This window comes from Symphalangus syndactylus, chromosome 12 (genome assembly GCF_028878055.3).
Source record: "Symphalangus syndactylus isolate Jambi chromosome 12, NHGRI_mSymSyn1-v2.1_pri, whole genome shotgun sequence".
Taxonomy (NCBI): domain Eukaryota; kingdom Metazoa; phylum Chordata; class Mammalia; order Primates; family Hylobatidae; genus Symphalangus; species Symphalangus syndactylus.
In genome coordinates this window covers 45548913-45569867 of record NC_072441.2, presented here as the reverse complement: position 1 = coordinate 45569867, position 20955 = coordinate 45548913, and the positions used below count along the sequence as shown (strand labels likewise).

General features: G+C 44.4%; 1 protein-coding gene across 4 annotated transcripts in view; it reads left to right on the top strand.

The window, feature by feature from the left end:
* The first annotated feature begins 19547 nt into the window (after nt 1–19547).
* Nucleotides 19548–20955, top strand: part of TGFBR3 (transforming growth factor beta receptor 3) — a 210694-nt gene continuing 209286 nt past the window's right edge. For 3 of the 4 annotated variants that reach the window (XM_063625482.1, XM_063625483.1, XM_063625481.1), the window contains exon 1: nt 19564–19949. The gene's annotated coding sequence lies outside the window, so the exon portion shown is untranslated. Of the gene's footprint in view, nt 19950–20955 lie in introns of all 4 variants that reach the window. The other variant, XM_063625478.1, reaches the window with a different exon arrangement.

The following is a 20955-nucleotide window of genomic DNA, read 5'->3' as shown; positions in this document are numbered from 1 at the left end:
AAAACTCTTTTTTTTTTTTAGACAGGCTGACTGCAGCCTCGAACTCCTAAGCTCAAACGATCCTCTCACCTCAGCCTCCCAAGTACCTGCAGAGACTACCATGCCTGGCTAATTTTTAAATATTTTTTTGGAGAGATAGGGGTCTCAGTATGTTGCCTGGGCTGGTCTTGAGCTTCTGGGTTCAAGCAATCCTCCCACTTTGACTTCCCAAAGTGCTGAGACTATAGGTGTGAGCCAATGCACCTAGCCTGTCAAAATTCTTATAGATAATCAGGATTTGCCATCAACAATCATTATCTGAATGATAAATTCTTTCTCTTATGAGACAGAGGTCCAGACTGGCAATTTTTTTTTTTTTTTTTTTTTGAGGCAGAATCTCACTCTGTCGCCCAGGCTGGAGTGCAGTGGTGTGATCTCGGCTCACTGCAACCTCTGCCTCCCAGGTTCAAGCAATTCGCATGCCTCAGCCTCCTGAGTAGCTGGGATTACAGGCATGCACTACCACGCCCGGCTAATTTTTGTATTTTTAGTAGAGACAGGGTTTCGCCATGTTGGTCAGGCCGGTCTCAAACTCCTAACCTCAGGTGATCACCACCCCCACCACCTCGGCCTGCCAAAGTGCTGGGATTACAGGCTTGAGCCGCCGTGCCCAGCCGCATTTTTTTTTTTTTTTAAGTGAGGTGCTAGAAGACTGTTACCAGAACTTGGGAGTCACTCCTTTTTCAAAAAATACACAAAACCCAGCGGTTTTAGAAGATCTGGAGGGCATGCCTGTCCATCTCATGAGATCCTCAGCATAGCAGGCAGGGAAAAGGGGTTGGAGAGCCTGGCACTGCCCCTGTCCACAGCTGTCTCCTTTCCTAAGCTAAGTCTCTGATGAGAGCTCTACTCCTGACCTCCATCATCCGTGTGTGACAATGCCTTGTTTTCATGTTGACTCTTCAGTGCTGGGTGCTGAATTAGCATCCTGTGTTTGTTTTAGCTTCTTATACAGGGACCAAGTCTGGAATGTAATTAATTGAGTCCTTATTTGAAATAAATGTGTTCTGGGTGTTCAGAGACCTAAAAAGATGTGAGGAAAAAAAAAAAAAGAAAAGAAAAAAAAAAAGAAACTGCACTTGGCTGGGTGTGGTGGCTCATGCCTATGATCCCAGCACTTTGTGAGGCTGAGGTAGGAAGATCACTTGAGCCCAGGAGTTTGAGACCAGCCAGGGCAAAATGGCAAGACCCTGTCTCTACAAAAATTAAAAAAAATTAGCCAGGCATATTGGCATCTGTCATCTCAGCTACTAGAGAGGCTGAGGTGGGAGGATTGCTTGAGTCCAAGAGTTTGAGGCTGCAGTGAGCTATGATCATGCCACTGTACTCCAGCCTGAGTGACAGAGTGAGACCCTGTCATGCACACACACAAAAAAAAAAAAAAAAGGAAAGAAACTACACTTCTTCAAACAGAACTATGTTCTCTAATGGAGGAGTGAAAAGAAGTAGGGATTTGGAAAGAGCACCTAACTTTGAATTTCAGCTAACCATTTATTAAATATATATCTTTGGGCAGATGTTTGTACCTCAGTTTTCCAATAATATTTAACTTATAAGGACGCAGGGGCAATTAAATACTGTGCATGCTAGTATTATGTAAGTTTTAAAACAAAAATTATTATAAATGAATGGAGCCTACTGATTTTGACAGGAAAATCTATAAATTCCTTGAGTATCAGTGAACACACACCATTTTTTTTTTTCTTTTGGTGGGGTTGGGGAGGGGCAGGGCCTTGCTTTGTTGCTCTGTTGCCCAGGCTGGAGTGGTGCAGTGGCGTGTTTATAGCTCACTGCAGCCTCAAACTCCTGGACTCAAGTGATCCTCCCACCTCAGCCTCCGGAGTAGCTGGGACTAGAGGTATATGCTACCATGTCTGGCTAATTTTAACTTTTTTTTAAGCACCAGGTCTTGCTATGTTGCCCAGGCTGGTTTTTTTTTTTTTTTTTTTTTTTTTTGAGACGGAGTCTCGCTCTGTTGCCCAGGCTGGAGTGCAGTGGCGCAATCTCGGCTCACTGCAAGCTCCGCCTCCCGGGTTCACGCCATTCTCCTGCCTCAGCCTCTCCGAGTAGCTGGGACTACAGGCGCCCGCCACCACGCCCGGCTAATTTTTTGTATTTTTAGTAGAGACGGGGTTTCACTGTGGTCTCGATCTCCTGACCTCGTGATCCGCCTGCCTCGGCCTCCCAAAGTGCTGGGATTACAAGCGTGAGCCACCGCGCCCGGCCCAGGCTGGTCTTTAACCCAGGCCTCAAGCTATCCTCCTACCTCTGTCTCCCAAAGTGCTGGGATTACAGGCATGAGCCTGGCCCACAACATTTATTCTAATGTTTATTTCCATAAAATTTCAAGAACAGTTGAAAAAGTTAGTTTGATGTCTTTAAACATGTTATAATATATAATAGTATACAATAACATTTGTAATATGATAATGTACAATGCTAGTATTTAAACAAAAAGCTGAATAAAAACAGATGTAAATCCTTGTCAGCTTAATCACATAAATAATCAGCCTATTGTATAGAGATTGCCTTGTTTCACTATAATCTTTGGATGTAGTTTGCATTCGTTGCATATTTTCAGATATTAGTTCTGACTGTCCTTTTCTTCCATGCTGGAGAAATTACTTCTTTTGCTTTGGATATTATTTCTATGTGTTCCAACTAACCAAATATTTGGATTGATGAAGAGTTGTTATACATTTTTCAGAGGATGAGACCCAATAAAAATACACCTAATAAAAAGTATATATGATTATTTTTAAAACAAACAAACAAAACCCACAGAAAATAACAAGCGTTGGTGAGGATGAGGACATGGAGGCACTGGAACCCTTGTAAAGTGTTAGTGGGAATGTAAAATGGTGCAGCTGCTATGGAAAATGGCATACAGAGCTCTTAAGAAATTTAAAATAGAATTACCACATGAGAAGCCACATTCAGTGGTACATGCCTATAGTCCCAGCTATTCCAGAGGCTGAGGCAGAAGGATCATCTGAGCCCAGAAGTTTGAGGCCAGCCTGAGGAACATGACAGGACCTTATCTCTTTTTTTTTTTTTTTTTTTTGAGACGGAGTCTTGCTCTTTCGCCCAGGCTGGAATGCAGTGGCGCACTCTCGGCTCACTGCAAGCTCCGCGTCCCGGGTTCACGCCATTCTCCTGCCTCAGCCTCTCCGAGTAGCTGGGACTACAGGCGCCTGCCACCACGCCCGGCTAATTTTTTTGTATTTTTTAGTAGAGACGGGGTTTCACCGTGGTCTCGATCTCCTGACCTTGTGATCCGCCCGCCTCGGCCTCCCAAAGTGCTGGGATTACAAGCGTGAGCCACCGCGCCCGGCCAAACAGGACCTTATCTCAAATAAAACAAAACCAAACCCATTAACTTTTTTCATGTCTCTTGAATTTGCTTTTTCAAGATAGGCACCACTGGGGAAATATCCAGAGAGTGGGGCAATCGCGGTTTTAGTATTTGATACTTTGAGACACTGTAAAGTGATATGATAATTCAGCTTTGCTGTCATCCCAACTATTTTCCAGAGAGTATTAATGTTGGACCACCTTGTGGATTATGCAAGACTGTCAGTGTTGCCTTTGGCACTAACAGAAAAGAGTGAGTCAAGAATATATATTGCAAGGTAGAAATGGTCAAGATGTGGAGTTTCTTGTATGTGATACTTTTCTATTTTGTTTTATAAGAAAAAACTAGCTATTTCATTAGGAAATTACAGTTTGCATACTTAGAATTTTCATTAATAGTGATTTTAAATGTTACTGTTGTTAAAACGGTGAGTTAGTTTAGAAATGGTTCATCTAACAGCTAACAACTTAGATTTAAATAATTAAGTTTGGCTGGGCGTGGTGATTCACACCTGTAATCCCAGCACTTTGGGAAGCCGAGGCAGGCAGATCTCCTGAGGTCTGGAGTTTGAGACCAGCCTGGCTAACATGGTGAAACCCTGTCTCTACTAAAAATACAAAAATTAGCCAGGTGTGGTGGCACACACCTGTAGTCCCAGGTACTCGGGAGGCTGAGGTGGGAGAATAAACCCGGGAGGTGGAGGTTGCAGTGAGCTGAGATTGCGCCACTGCACTCCAACCTGGGCAACAGAGTGAGACTCCATCTCAAAATACAATAAAATGATGTAAAATAAGTAAGTTTAATATGAATGGACAGTGATATCTAGGAGTATATTTCAGAATCTTTTTTTAAACTACTCCAAATATCTATGCACAAAATTCAAGTCAACTGTGCAAGAAAAGTCAAAGAAATTTCTTTTTGTTTTGTTTTTAGAGACAGGTCTCACTATGTTGCCCAGGCTGGAGTGCAGTGGTTATTCACAGGTACCATCATAGCACACTATAGTCTTCAACTCCTGGCTAAAGTGGTTCTCCTGCCTCAGCGTCCTGAGTAGCTGGGACTACAAGTGCCCACTGTGCCCAGCCAAAGCAGTTTCTTGGTATTTCAGGAGTTCATGTATAAATGTTAATTTTCAGCCGAAAACTCAAGGTTGCTACAACTATACTCAATTAATGTTCTTTGTTTTATTTGTAGTCAAAGCAAGGACACTACATCAGAGGGACGGCAGAGAATCCTTGTGTGTAGATCTTTGGTGGTGAGTACCTGGGAAAAGTCACCTAAGTCAAGATGTCAGCATAAAAAGCATTTTATTTTGAGCCTGAAAAGTGGAATGAGCCATCTATCTAAGTGCTTACATGGCATCATGTGATTAGTAGAAAGGTTTTTTTGTGACTCTCTTACTCTGTTGTCCAGGCTGGAGTGCAGTGGTGTGTTAACAGATCACTGCAGCCTCGACCTCCTGGGCTCAAGTGATCCTCCCACCTCAGCCTCCTGAGTAGGTGGGACTAGCAGTGCACGCCACCACACTCGGCTAATTTTTAAATTTTTTGTAGAGACGGGATCTCACTATGTTGCCGAATTCCTGGGCTCAAGTTATCCTTCCGCCTAAGCTTTCCAAAGTGCAGGGGTTATAGCATAAACCATGGCACCCAGCTGACATTTTGATAGATGTATACATTGTGGAATACTTAAATCAAGCTAATTGATATATTTGTCACCTCACATTCTTATTTTGGGTGTAAGAACATTTGAAATTTACTCTCAACAATTTTGAAATATATAATACATTATTAACCATAGTCACCGAGCTGTACAATAGATCTGTCTCCATTCTTCCCTTTACATTTACGATTTGCTCTGTCTAGAAAGTGAACAAGTATCACAAGGAGGAAAATTGAGTGGTTAACAAACATATGAAACCACGTTCAACTTTACTTTCCCACCTTTAAGGCAACTTATAAACAAAAATTGTAATAGTATAGTAATGCAAGGGATATATAGCAGCTAAGAGAAATGAACTAAATCTGCATATACACAACACAGATGGGTTTAAAAATCATTGTAATTATTACAGGCATGAGCCACGATGCCCGGCTGTAATATTTTATTTCTTATAGGAAAGATAACAAATTTGTCAAAATGTTAACAATGATGAGCCAGGCGTGTTGGCTCACACCTGTAATCCCAGCACTTTGGGAGGCCAAGGCGAGGATCACGAGGTCAGGAGATCGAGACCATCCTGCTAACACGGTGAAACCCCGTCTCTACTAAAAATACAAAAAAAATTAGCTGGGCGTGGTGGTGGGTGCCTGTAGTCCTAGCTACTCAGGAGGCTGAGGCAGGAGAATGGCGTGAACCCAGGAGGCGGAGCTTGCAGTGAGCCAAGATCGCGCCACTGCACTCCAGCCTGGGCAACAGAGCGAGACTCCATCTCAAAAAAAACCAAAAAACCAAAAAAACATACTGTTGAATGAAAAGCAAGTTACAGATTATGTACTGCTTATGTAACATTTTTATTTATTTATTTGTTTTGTTTTTCTCCTCTGTGGGCATTGGAAGATGGAACATTTTTAAATGGACACATTCATACTAATAGCATCTTCATATTCTCTCTTTTTAAATGCACACACACAGACACACACATATGCGGAAGAAAGAGACACACTGGAAGGATACACTCTAAATTCCTGAAAGTGGTTACCTCTGAAGAGACTGGGAGAGTAAATGATTTGGACTGGGATTGAGGGGAGTGCAAGGGGGCTTCAATTGTATCTGTAATTTTTTTTCTTTTTTTCCTGTGCCTTCTAGGGGTGACTAATGTAATGTTTTATTTCTTTTTTTTTTTAATTGAAAACATTTTTTAATGGAGACTGAGGTCTTGCTATATTGCCCAGGCTGGTCTTGAATTCCTGGGCTCAAGCAATCTTCCTGCCTCAGGCTCCCAACGTCCTGGGATTATAGCCATGAGCTATGATGCCCAGCTGTAATATTTTATTTCTTATAGGAAAGACAAAAAATTTGTCAAAATGTTAACAATGATCAGTTCTGGATGTTGACTCATGGGTGTTTGTTATATTCTTTGCATTTTTCTGTCTTTTGAAGATTTCTTATAAGTAAGATTTGTTCTCTCTTGTGAGATTAATCTTCTACTTTGTGCCTGGATTTGGTATGTTGTGCACATTTTGGCCACACAATAGTAATAAATGAGTCTTGGAACAAAACGTAAGCAATCCTCTGCAAGCCTGCATGACACATTCTCACTAAGCCAGCCTAAAAATAACAGAAGAGTAAAAGTATTATTAGACAGAGGGACCCTCATTTGACCTTTTGGCCATTTGGATTGTCAATTCAGTTAATCTTGTCACAATCATGTAATTATGAGGTTGGTTTGAGCTTAATGAACCAATATATACAAGGAAAATACGCTGTCACCAGAACTGTGCCACACAAAGGCCTTGGGACATAATACTTTTCGCGTTTTTGTACGTGAGATTTCCCAAAGATAACAAAACCTTTTACCAAATATGCTTTTCAGACCTATTACCCTTTCCAACGAATATTCCTCTTCCCCATGTCAAGTCGGCATCCCCCAAAATATGTCGATGCTGCACCTTTGCCACATAAATACCCAAATGCTGCCTGATACCCCCGCAGGCTACATTTGACAGTACAATACCTGCAAAGGCAGAGTAGCTGCAGAGTGCTATTGAAAAGACCATTATAATCTCCTCTGAAAGAGTCTCAAACTGAAATGCCAGTTAGTAAAACATATAGGAAAGAGAAAAACAACCAGGCAAGTATGTAAGTGTACTCAGCAGCACTCAAAATTCCAGCTGAGTTGAACCTGGAGGTATTTAAAAAAAGTTGAATGTCTGGAGAACTAGTTTGGGAAACTTACTTTGTCTTTTTTAATAAAAAAAAAAAAAAAGTTTAAAAAGATATATACACTTCACTCCCTAAAAAAGAAAAAAAGAAAAGAAAAAGTGAGTAGGAAGTAGGGGTGTGTACATTAATGAGGGCTTCCTTCCTTTCTCTCACTTGGGGAGTAGTCAAAGACCCTTTAAGACTTGTTTCCTCTTCCTTCTCTAGAAGGAGATAGCCAGCGTGTTCCAGCAATGATAATAGCAGTATGGACATCATTTTAAAAAACTCTAGCAGTATACTATGACCAAAATAAGAGCAATATGGTAAAGCATTATACATTATTTCTACTCCTGTATCTGACTCTTTCTCTTTCAGCTAGCTTTAGTCAGCAGGCTTATTTGCTCCAGCCTAGGGGGTTTGATTTATTTACTCTATGTGAACAGGTCTGACTATGGAAACCCCTTCCTCATGTCAGAACCTTTGGCTTCCAGGTGGAGATTCATTCACGCCGTTTACACCACACACTTGCTCCTTGCTCCCTCAGGTCAGATGTATTCTGACGACTCCCAAGTCCTGAGCTGCATAACACTCAAAGCCTTTGCATCAGTCTCTCATTGAGCCCTAGAGGTGCATCTCTCTTCATGGTTGTTGCAAACATCACTAATTGCCTCAACCTCTTAACTGTGGGTACCCATCTCTAGAATGAAACCATCCCTTAATTTGATGTTTATTGAATACCTGTTAGATGCTGCCATTCTGCTAGGAGCTAGGAATATAGTGCTGATTAAGACAGCCATGGCCCCTGCCTTCATGGTGCTTATAGTGCACTGTGGAGCTTACACAGGGAGCCTGCTTTAAGGAAGGATCAGGTTTCTTCACTAATGAGACCTGTACATAGATGGTGCTGAATGAGTGTGTGTGTATATGTTTGTTAGTGGGTGGGAAGCAAGACAGGAAGCAAGGAAACCAGAACTATCAACATTGTTTAGGTTAGAGATGATGGTATTTTAACCAGGGTTGTAGCAGCAATGGAAATAGTGAGAAGTGATCATTTGAGGGTAAACAGGACTGACTGGCAGACTGGTTGTGGGGTTATAGAGACAGAGATAAATCAATGATGACCCATATGTGTTTGACCTGAGCTACTGGGTGAACAGTAGGGCTATTTACAGAGATGAGGATAGAGAGAATGTGTGTGCGAGAATCAGGAGTTGAGTTTTTTTCATTGTTACATTTGATTTTCTAGTTGAAAAATCAAGTGGCGATACTGAGAAGTCACAAATACATGACTTTGAAGTTCAAGGTTAGAGATAAAATTTTGAGGTCATCAATGTGTAATCCATTTAAAGAAATGGGTCTTGTATTAGTCCATTCTGGACTGGCCAGGTGTGGTGGCTCACACTTTAATCCCAGCACTTTGGGAGGCCAGGATGGGAGGATTCGCTCAAGGCCAGGAGTTTGAGACTAGCCTGGTCAATGTAGTGAGACCCTATCTCTCTAAAAAAATAAAGAAATACCTGATACTGGGTAATTTATAAGAAAAGAGGTTTAATTGGCTCATGGTTCTATAGGCTGTATAGGAAGCATAAAGCTGGCATCTACTTCTCAGGGAGGCCTCAGGAAGTTGCCAATCATGGCAGAAGGTGAAGGAGGAGCAGGTGTTTCACATGGTGGAAGCAGGAGCAAGAGAGTGAGGGGAGAGATGCTGCACACTTTTAGATGATCAGATCTCGCAAGAACTCACTATCTTGAGGACAATACCAAGGGTATGATACTAAACCATTCATAAGAAATTCGCCCTCATGATCCAATCACTTCCCACTAGGCTCCACTTCAAACATTGGGGATTACAATTGAACATGAGATTTGGATGAGGACGCAGATTCAAGCTAGATCAGTCTGGATGATAACACCTTCAGAGAGAGTGTCTCAGCTGGGCGCGGTGGCTCACGCCTGTAATCCCAGCACTTTGGGAGGCTGAGGTGGGCAGATCACAAGGTCAGGAGATCGAGATCATCCTAGCTAACACGGTGAAAACCCTTCTCTACTAAAAAAACAAAAAATTAGCCAGGTGTGGTGGTACACGCCTGTAGTCCCAGCTACTCGGGAGGCTGAGGCAGGTTCTCTTGAACCCAGGAGGCGGAAGTTGCAGTGAGCCAAGACGGTGCCACTGCACTCCAGCCTGGCTGACAGAACGAGACTCCATCTCAAAAAAAAAAAAGAGAGAGAGAGTGTCTCAACAGAGAAGAGGACCAAGGACACTGCCTTGGGACAAGCCAACATTTAGATCCTGGGAGCAGAAAGAAAAGCCAGCAGAGGTGACTTAGAAGGAACAGCCAGTGCAATGGGAGGGAAACCATTAGTGCATCTTATCCCTGCAGCCAAATGCAGTGTCTCAAAGAGGATGAAGTAATCTCTTGCGTAAACTAACAGCAGTTAGGTAAGATGAAAACTGAGTATCAGTCACTGGTCTTGCCACAAGGTCACCTTGACAAGTAATCTGATTGGATCTGATTGAGGAGGAGCTGTGGGTGAAGAAGCGTGGGCAACAAAAGAAGACATCTCTTTTGAGGAGTTTTAGTGCAAAAGGTGTAGAGAAATAGGGGTTAGGTGGATAGATGGGGTCAAGTAAGATTTTTAAAGACAAGAAATATTCTAGTATGTTTGTAAGTTGATGAGAATGATTCAGGAAAGAGAGAAATCTGAGGCTGCAATTGCAAGAGGGAATTACTACAGGATGAAAGTCCTTGAGTCATTGAAGGAATGACTCCAGAGCACAGATGGAGGAAGCAAGGCCAATTCATCCAGGGTAACAAGAGAGAAAGCAGAGCAGAGAAGAGGCATAGATAAATCAGCAGATGTGGTGGGAAGAGAAAGATACTTTCTTCTGAAGGCTCTGATATTCTCAGTAAAATAAGAAACAAGGTCATCTGCTGAGTTCAAAGAGGGAGAAGAAGGTATTGAAGACTTGAGAAGAGAAGAAATAAAATCAACCTCTTGTAGAGTGGCAGAGTGAGCTAATAAAGAAAATTTAGGATTGCTGGGCAGCACTGAGGGCCCATTCAGGATTATGGTCATCAACTTAAAGTGAGATTTAAAGTGTAGATGGTGAAAAAGTGGTAAGGTCAATGGATTGGAGATCCTACTGGGTCAAATTACTCTTGGAACCAAGATACGAGAGGCAATGAGTTGGAAACATCAAGATTGGTGGTGAGAGAGAAATGCTCGTAATGGAGATTGTGGAGGTGGAAGAGTTATTACTGATGAAAGTGATCTGGACATGGTTGTGGTACTAGGAGGTGACAAGGTGGAGGCACTGAGAGATCAGGGTTTTCCAGAGATGGAAGATACAAGAGATTTTACTGCTGTTTTGCCATAAATTCCAGAGGGCAAACTGGAAGCATTTGGAAGGTTGAGAAGATTGAATCAAATTAGGCACATGGTGATAAGATATGGTGGCAAGAATCCAGGTGACTAATATGACTTGGAAGGCTTGAATTTCTATTTTATTTTATTTATTTTTTTGAGACCAAGTTTTGCTCTGTCACCTAGGCTGGAGTGCAATGGTGTGGTCTCGGCTCACTGCAACCTCCGCCTCCCAGGTTCAAGTGATTCTCCTGCCTCAGCCTCCTGAGTAGCTGGGACTACAGTTGTGTGCCACCACACCCAGCTAATTTTTGTATTTTTAGTAGAGACGGGGTTTCACCATGTTGGCCAGGCTGGTCTCAAGCTCCTGACCTTGTGATCCGCCCGCCTTGGCCTCCCAAAGTGCTGAGATTACAGGTGTGAGTCATTGCGCCCAGCCGGAAGGCTTGGATTTCTTATGGAGACTGACGTAAACAGGATTGTGATGGCCTTGTGATCTCGTAGGGGGAGGTGAAGAATTCATTCTTTTCTAGCTTCCTTCTTAGGACTAGTCTCTCAGACACTCCTGCTGTAGAGACATAACATCCCTTGGAGGTTGTTCAGAATATTCTTTTCATTCTCTGCATCCCCTGAATCCTAAGCTCACTTCTTACCTTGCTCTGATCCTTTCAAGCCAAGGCACATCTCAATTCCTCTAGCATTTATAGTCTCATTCAACAGATGAGACTATTTAACAAATAATGCTTTCCTGTTCCTTAGATATCTTTTTTATTATATTTCCCGTTACACAGTTTTGCTCTGCACCCAGGCTGGAGTGCAGTTGCAGGATCTCGGCTCACTGCAATCTCCGCCTCCTGGGTTCAAGCAATTCTTCTGCCTCAGCCTCCTGAGTAGCTGGGATTACAGGTGCCTGCCACCAAGCCCAGCTATTTTTTTTTGTATTTTTTGTAGAGATGGGGTTTCACCATGTTGGCCAGGCTGGTCTTGAACTCCTGACCTCAAGTGATCCACCCACCTCAGCCTCCCAAAGTGCTGGGATTACAAGTGTGAGCCACCGCGCCTGGCCAAAGGAAGTTTTAATTAAAATTTTTATATCATTTTTCTCAAATGTTAACAATGTATTGTAAACCAAAAATAAAATTTTAAATCCTCCAACTGACTGAACTCTTTTTGAAGAGAAACATTCTTAGAAAACTTTGGGAAAACGTTTCCTTCTTTGAAAAACATGGACTATAAGCAAATAATGTCTTTTATTATGAGAAAGTCTTTTGGTTCTTAATTATCCTTGTCAGAAAAAAAAAAAAAAAAAACAGAACAAAAGATTGCTTTTTAAGATTATCACTAAAATAAAAAATACAAAATGAAAACAAATTTCTATTTAACTCATTCCTGAATCTTAAAGAATGTGTTACAAGTTGGGCTGGGCACAGTGGTTCACACCTGTAATCCCAGCACTTGGAGGCTGAGATGGGCAGATCACTTGAGGTCAGGAGTTCAAGACCAGCCTGGCCAACATGGTGAAACCCTGCTCTACAGAAAATACAACAATTAACCGGGCATGGTGGTACGTGCCTGTAATCCCAGCTACTTGAGAGCTGAGGCACAAGAATTGCTTGAACCTGGGAGGTGGAGGTTGTAGTGAGCCAAGATCACGCCACTGCACTGTAAACTGGTGACAGAGCAAAAATCCATCTCAAAAAAAAAAAAAAAAAAAAAGTTACAAGTTAAGAAACTCTTCCTTTTCCTTAGACAACACGTTAAAAGAAACTCAAGAAATGTTACAGCAGGGAATTTTATGACAAATATGTGGATATGCCCATTTTCAAAATATGTTAGAAAATACATTTTATAAACCCAAACTTAGAACACGGCCTTCCACAAAGTAAGTGCTCAATAAAGGGTAATAATAACAGAGCCAATAATAACAGCAATAATTTTTAAATTTAGATATTTTTAGAAGTAGACTTTCAGCATTTCTTCTACTTGTTGAAATGAAGTCAATGAGGTTGTTTTCTTTAGTGTGTTAACTGAGTATCAAGGAGCACTAGGAAGGAAATGATTGATCAGTTGGCTTTAGGAATAAAGCATTTCCCTGAAGCTACCTTGGTTAATATTTGCAAGTATTGTGAACTTTTTGGATGAAATACCACACAGATGCAACTCAAAACGAATAGTAATGCACATATATAGTTCTTTCAGCTCTAAACTGGTATTACTTTTTTTTTTTTTTTTTTTTGAGACGGAGTCTCGCTCTGTCACCCAGGCTGGAGTGCAGTGGGACAATCTCGGCTCACTGCAAGCTCCGCCTCCCGGGTTCACGCCATTCTCCTGCCTCAGCCTCTCCGAGTAGCTGGGACTACAGGCGCCCACCACCACGCCCGGCTAAACTGGTATTACTTTGAAGTAAACTCTGAAATCTTGGGAATAACCATCTCATGGCTCTTGGTAAAAATGATACATGTTCATTACGAAACAATCAAGCACAGATAAGATGATGATCCAAGGATGAGATGGTGCCCTCACTCATTTCTGTTCAATGTTCAAGATATAATCCTGAACAGAGAGGGTTCAGGGAGACCCTCAGTTGACTAAGGGACTCACAATGCAACTTCAGTTCAGTTTTAAAAAATAAGAAAGTTATGTTTCTGGCACACTTTAGTTTTGGGCTGAGATTCAAAACATTTACAGACATTAATATATGTCCCGGGTGCCCCTTGTCTTTTTTTGTCCCTCTGAGCACAAAATAACATTACATAATTCACGATTCTTTTTTTTCTCTTCTCTAGACCAAAACCCAGTAAACAGAAAACAGATAAACAAAAGAGGTGGGGCTAGTTCTCTGCAGAGTGTTGTGGAGGTGGGGCTGAGGATGGAGTTTTCCTTCTGGAATCCCAGCCCTGCTGTTGGGAGAGCAAGGTCCTGCCACATCCCCTAAGGAGCTAAGACCACAGGGATCTCAGGGGGTTTTGCTGTCACTTTGAAATGGTGTGAGGTTTCCTGCTTTGTCAGAATCCCTGCTGAGGGGGAAATTGAAGGTGTATTGTGGAAACCTCCATTGGGGGCTTCTGAACAGTCACAGGAAATGGTGAGTTTGCAGGAACTTGTGGTTACTGTGAGAAAATTTGCTTTGGATTTTTATGTCCAAAATCTCTGTGGAATTCCCCAGGTCCGAAGCCAGTGCGTGCTTTGGACTCTGCTCTGCATACAGGTTCATCTGATTGTATTTTTTCTCATTAATTGAAATTTGCCAGCTGCAATTTTATCAGCGAAAACCAAATTCTAATCTCTTAGATAGATATAGAAAATGTGGCTTTAAATTATGGCCTTAGGTTATGATGAAATAAAACACCAACGAGTATGAACTAGGTCTTTATGAGCGAATTTGAAAAATAAAGTAGTAAATCTGTCTATGATAATAGGTTAACAGAGCAGAAAATAAGGGCAGATGCTGTAGTTTGTAGATCAGCATCCTGTCACAACAATTTTGGAACATTTGGTTCATGTTCTGTCACACATTCTTAAGAGTAGTTGTGCAATTGCCTCCAAGCTGTTGGCTGTATTAGACAAACTTTAAATTAGTGAAAGGAATCTATTTTTATGTGGTGGGGTAATAGTTCTTCTAAACAAACTTTCATTTTTATCTTTTGAAAGTTTTTAATGAATCGAGTTTTTTTTTTTTTCTTTGAGACAGATCTCAGTTCTGTTGCCCAGGCTGGAGTACAGTGGCACCATCACGGCTCATTGCAGCCTCAACCTACCGGGCTCAAGTGATCCTCCCACCTCAGCCTCCCAAGTAGCTGGGACTACAGGCACATGCCACCATGCCTGGCTAATTTTTGTATTTTTTGTAGAGACTGGGTTTCACCACATTGCCTAGGCTGGTCTTGAAATCCTGGGCTCAAGTGATTCACCTCGGCCTCCCAAGTACTGGGATTACAGGCATGAGCCACTGTACTTGGCCTTTGAAGTAAACTTAAAAAAAAAAAAAAAAAGAGAGACCAGGCTCGGTGACTCACACCTGTAATCCCAGCACTTTGGAAGGCTGAGGCAGGTGGATCACAGAGCTCAAGACCAGCCTGGCCAACATGGTGAAACCCCATCTCTACTAAAAATACAAAAATTAGCCAGGCGTGGTGGTAGGCACCTGTATTCTCAGCTACTCAGGAGGTGGAGGCAGGAGAATCGCTTGAACTCAGGAGGCAGAGGTTGCAGTGAACCAAGACTGCACCACTGCACTCTAGCCTGGGTGACAGTGCAAGACTCCGTTTCAAAAAAAAAAAAAAAGAAATATGAGACTCTTTTTTTATGAGTGGAAGGTGTCTTTCACCTGTAGCACAAAGTGGAGGTTGAGAGCATGAACGGATTCTGTAGTCAGGCCATCTGACTCTGCCACTTGCTGGTTGTGTGACCTTGGGCAAGTTACATAACCTCTCTGTGCATCATTTCCTAATCTGTAAAATGAGGATAATAACTGGGCACAGTAGCTCATGCCTGTAATCCCAGCACCTTGGGAGGCTGAGGCAGGTGGATCATGAGGTCAGGAGTTTGAGACCAGCCTGGCCAATATGGTGAAACCCCGTCTCTACTAAAAATACAAAAATTAGCAGGGTGTGGTGGCATGCGCCTTTAGTCCCAGCTACTCAGGAAGCTGAGGCAGAAGAATCACTTGAACCCAGGAGGTGGAGGTTGCAGTGAGCCAAGATCGCGCGACTGCACTCCAGCCTGGGCGACAAGAGGGAAACTCTGTCTCAAAAAAAAAAAAAAAAAAAAAAAAAAGACTATAGAGAAACAACCAAATGATTTTTCTAATGATTAAAGTCTTTTAGAAAGTCGAGGTGTTTGCTTCCATAAGGAACCTGGACAGATATAATGTGTGGCATTAGTGACATAAGCAGGTTACTGTAAACTGCTAATCAACATAATCTGGAGACATGCCACTAAATCTGAGTCACTGTCAACATGTGAGTCCACACTTACAGGAGGGGTGGTTCCTTGTATGAAAAACAGCCTCGGTAAATCACTGAAACTCTGCTGGCAAACATTTTTAATGCAAGTAATGCACCTCAATTTCACCCCCCTGCTTACAATCCTGTTTGAAACAATTCCAAACAAATGACCAAGACACCACTTTGGACCAAAAGAAAGCTGGTATCTTACAGTAACAATACTGTAGCTTGAACGCAGTTCTCCATGAGAAATTAGTGAAAGGGAGCATCCATTCCCTTAGAAATCAGTTAATATTGCCATTAATAAGAGGTTGGGCAACTGGGCACGGCGGCTCACGCCTGTGATCCCAACACTTTAGGAGGCCAAGGTGGGTGGATCACTTGAGGTCAGAAGTTATGGCAAAACCCTGTCTCTACTGAAAATACAAATATCAACCAGGCATGGTGGTGGGTGCTGGTAATCCCAGCTACTTGAGAGGCTGAGGCACGAGAATCACAGAATCACTTGAACCCGGGAGGTGGGGGTGGGGGTTGCAGTGAGCTGAGATCGCACTGCTACACTCTAGTCTGGGCAACAAGAGGGAAACTCTGTCTCAAAAAAAAAAAAAAAAAAAGAAAGAAAGAAAAGAGGTAGGGGAACCCTTTTTTATAGAGCTTTGCTCAGGAACCAAAAATTCAAGTTTATTTTAAACCTTTCGTCTATGCTTGAGGTATCTGGATTTCTGCTTTTAATATCACGTTGTAAAGATTTAAAGAGAAAACATCTCTGTAGACATTGTTAATTTCGTAAATACTGATGTAATTTCTTGTGTTTTTCCATATCATCTACTGAAACTAAATAGCTCAGAATTAAAAAAAAAAAGAGCCCTTTTATTTTGCCAGTCTATAAAGCTTCTGATGACAGGTAAAAGAACCTGGTGGTTAAGGACTTAGGTTTTGAGGTCGGTGGATGTGGGATTGAATCGTGGACAAGATCTCAGTTTGTAGAGAGATGTGTATATCGGCCTCATTTATACATATTCTTAGAGGGCTGTGAGAAGTAAATATGTTTATATGTATAGAATTTAGTACCCATGGCCAGGCGCAGTGGCTCACGCCTGTAATCTCAGCACTTTGGGAGGCCAAGGCGGGTGGATCACTTGAGGTCAGGAGTTCGAGAGCAGCCTGGCCAACACGGTATGAAACCCCGCCTCTACTAAAAATACAAAAATTAGCCAGGCATGGTGGTGCGTGCTTGTAATCCCAGCTACTCAGGAGGCTGAGGCAGGAGAATCACTTGAGCCCGGGAGGCAGAGGTTGCAGTGAGCTGAGATCGCGCCACTGCACTCCAGCCTGGGCAGCAGAGCGAGACTATCTCAAAACAAAACCAAACAAACAAAAATTTAGTACCCACGCTGGCTCAGATGTTGATGGCTACTGTTGTGAATCTGGCTCTACGGGGACCAGTCGCCTTATCACTCTTTAAAGACAAGACACTCCTAAATTATCTACAATGCCATTTTATTTAGAAAGCCTTAACATGATTGATACATTTAATTTAATTTTATTTTTTTGAGACAGAGTGTTGCTGTTGTCCAGGCTGGAGTGCAATGGCACCATCTTAGCTCACTGCAACCTCTGCCTCCTGGGTTCAAACGATTCTCTTGCCTCAGCCTCCCAAATAGCTGGGATTACAGGTGCCCACCACCATGCATAGCTAATTTTTGTATTTTGGTTGAGATGGGGTTTCACCATGTTGATCAGGCAGGTCTAGAACTCCTGACCTCAAGTGATCCACCCACCTTGGCTTCCCAAATTGCTGAGATTATAGGCATGAGCCACCTCACCTGGCCGATGCATTTAAATGTGGGATTAAATATTCACACCTAGTTCAAGTGTTCACATCTGTACTTGAAACTAAAACTTGATAACAAGGCATAAATATTGTATTAGTCTGTTTTCATGCTACTGATAAAGACATACCCGAGACTGGGCAATTTACAAAAGAAAGGTTTATTGGACTTACAGTTCCACATGGCTGGGGAGGCCTCACAATCATGGCAGAAGGTAAGGAGGAGCAAGTCACATATCACGTGGATGGCAGCAGGCAGAGAGAGCTGGTACGCGGAGACTCCTGTTTTTAAAGCCATCAGATCTCGTGAGACTTATTCACTATCATGAGAACAGCACAGGAAAAACTCATCCCCATGATTCAATTACCTCCCACTGGGTTCCTCCTAGGACACATGGGGATTGTGGGACTTACAATTCAAGATGAGATTTGGGTGGGGACACAGCCAAACCATATCAAATACTGTTTAATTTGAGTCTAGGAGAAATCTTAAGGCCTTAAACTTAGAGAGACTTTATAAAAGCAGAGGCTAGCTCCATCTGGACTGTTTATTCCTTCAGAATATTATGCCTACTTGTATTCCCAGTGCCTGACTCAGGGCTCTCCCATAGTCAGTGCTCAATGAATATTGGTAAGGAAAAACATGGTTCGTTGAGGAGATTTTTGCAGTAATTCAGGTGACTGATGACATTTGACTTTTGTGAATGAATCTCCAATTCTGCAATTGGGTGGATTCTCTACCTATAGGTACAAGAGGAAGAAGACGAGAAATATTTCCTGTTCTCTCAATAACTTTCCAACTAAGATGTCATAAGAAGCCTCCTCATTCTACTCTCCAACGTGATAAAAGCCTAGGATTGAGCCAGGTGCAGCGGCTAATGCCTCTAATCCCAGCACTTTGGGAGGCCAAGGCGGGTGGATCATTTGAGGTCAGGAGTTCGAGAGCAGCCTGGGCAACATGGTATGAAACCCCGTCTCTACTAAAAATACAAAAATTAGCCAGGCATGGTGGTGCGTGCTTGTAATCCCAGCTCAGGAGTTTGAGACCAGCCTGGGCAACAAAGTGAGACCCCCGCCCTGCCAACCCCCTCTACAAAAAATACAAAAAATTAGCTGGGCGTGGTGGCATTTGTCAGTAATCCCAGCTACTCAGGTGGGAGAATCGCTTGAGACTGGGAGGCGGAGGTTGTAGTGAGCTGTGGAGATTGTGCCACTGCACTCCAGCCTGGGCGACAGAGCGAGACTCCATCTCAAAAAAAAAAAAAAAAAAAAAAAGCATAGGTCCATAGCCCTCTAGAACTGGAAGAAGCCTTCTAGGCCAAGCCCTTCATTTGAACTGAGCCTTGACGAGTCTGATCTTTGAAACCTGTCAGTCCACGGTCATTTCACCTGCCTGTTTGTAAAACAATGTCCTGTTACTTAAGTATATTTTTTAATAGGAAAAACTGGGTGTAAGCAAGAGTATCAAAGTGGTGTTCTGGTGCCTGCATTCAACTTCTGCAGCGTGTACTTCACAGGCACAGGTTCTTAGGACGTTGCCCCGCCGGACTGCCGTTCATATCGCGCCCACCTCCGGGTAACGCCGGTAATGCTGACCTAGCTCCATTATTTGTATTAATTTATTTAGCTAGCAGGGGGAACGGCTGGGTAATGCAGTCTCAGCTGCTAGAGAGGAAGAGGCAAGACTCCGCCGGCGCCCACCATCAGAGCGTGACAACAAGCAGGACCGGAGGTTGGGAAAAAACACAGGGACAGAATGAATGTGTGTATGGGGGAGCTCTGCTGGGGAAAGGGCAAGAGGCTGTGATCAGATTATCTGAGGTTTCAGAACTTTTATATAAAGACCAAGGAACCAAATGAAAACCCAACTCTTCCAGGGAGCCCTGGAAAGTTCAAAAGGACCTCGTTTGAGGGAGCGAGTCCCCGCAGCTCGCGCTCCCTCGCGCTTCCCCCAGGACAGGGGCCGCCCCAACCCGGGCGCGCTGAGCCCGGCCGCGCCCCTAGCCTCTTCTCTTTCTGCCTCCTCGGCCCGAAGGGAAGCACAGGCTCGAGCAGCATTCGGGGCTCATCCATCAGCCGCAGAGGCAAAGGGGGAGGAGAGAGGAGGCGGGAGGCGGGAGGCGGGAGGAGGAGTTTCTGGGCGGCCGAGAGCCCCCGGTGGGGCAGGCGGAGGAGCGCCCTTCCCCCCGCGCGCTGATTGCTGTGGCGTCTTGCCCGTCCCCGCCCGCGTGTGTGCGAGGGAGGGCGAGTGAGCCGGGTCGGCCCGATGGGGGTAATCGAGGGTTTCGGGGACGCCGAGCGGCACTTTCCTCTTCCCAGCGAGTGAAGGAGGGCAGTCGGCGGCTCTCGCGCCCCGGCCACTTTCCCTGCGCGATTCCCGGAGCTCCCTGCAGGAGGTGAGAGTCCCCAGCGGGTCCGGATGGCGTAGTTGTGCCGCGGCGCAGCAGCTGCCGGAGCTCGCCGCCGCCGAGCGCTGGGCGGGGAAACTTTCCGCCGCTTTCCTCCAACTTGCTGCGGGTGGATCTCCGCTGGACACACCGCCTCCGAGGTACGTGCCGGCCCAGCCCCGCGGCGCTGCAGCCCGCCCGGGCTGTGGGCTCTGCAGGCTGCGCGGGTGCCCGTCGGCGCGGCGCGGGCTGCCAGTGCTTACTTACCGGCCAGGGTCGCTCCAGCCGCCGGGACCTCCGGGCTTGGGAGGGCGGCGCTGGTGGGGCGGTGATTACGCTTCGGGGAGCAAGCACCGATGGCCAGTGGTGTGTGGGCAGCGGCCGCACGGGGCAGGCAGTGCTCCCGGCGGTGCGCAGTGCTGGGGAGGAATTCTCCACGCCCGCCCTCACTCTTCCTCTCCGCGGGTCCTTCTGACTCCTGCGGGGCGCGGCGGCCACTTCCCTCCGGGCGCGTGACAGCGTCGGTGGGAATGGTTTGTTGTGGGTTCGCAGTCAATTGCCGTGGCCCAGGCTGTGGCTCCCGGACTTGTGCACGGACGCGGTTTGCGTTCGCCGCTGGCCGCGCCCTCAGAGTGCCTTGCGGGCTGCGCCGCAAGATGCAGCTCGGCGCTCCCCCCCGCCCCGGTTTATTTTGAAGGCTCTCTTCGTGTATTCATTTGGTTAGGACAAACTTGGAAATCTTGGACTGTCGCTAGAAGAATCTGCTTGCAGACTTGATCTTATTAGGGCATTTGCCCCGCTTTGCAGAATCGCATAGTGGCAGGAGCGGACGTATCAAGCATGAATTACCTTGGCAAAATAGAACTTAGTGGATTTGGTGTCCTCACGAAAAGCTGGAAGAAGAAAACCGTTCCATTTCCCTAGCTGTGAAGTGAGGATAGTAGTACTTGCCCCGTAAAGTTGCTGTGAGCATCTAATGATTTAATGTGTGTGAGGTGCTACAACAGTGCCTGGCACCGCGTAAGCACCGCACGGAGGTTAGCGCTGCTTGCCGCTAGCCCTGCCGTGGCAGGATAGGAGCGGCGAGGGCAGAGGATAGTAGGAGTGATAGGCTGTGCTGGGGAACCAGGCGTATTCTGAGTTTTATGTCCTTCCGAAGAAGTGAGC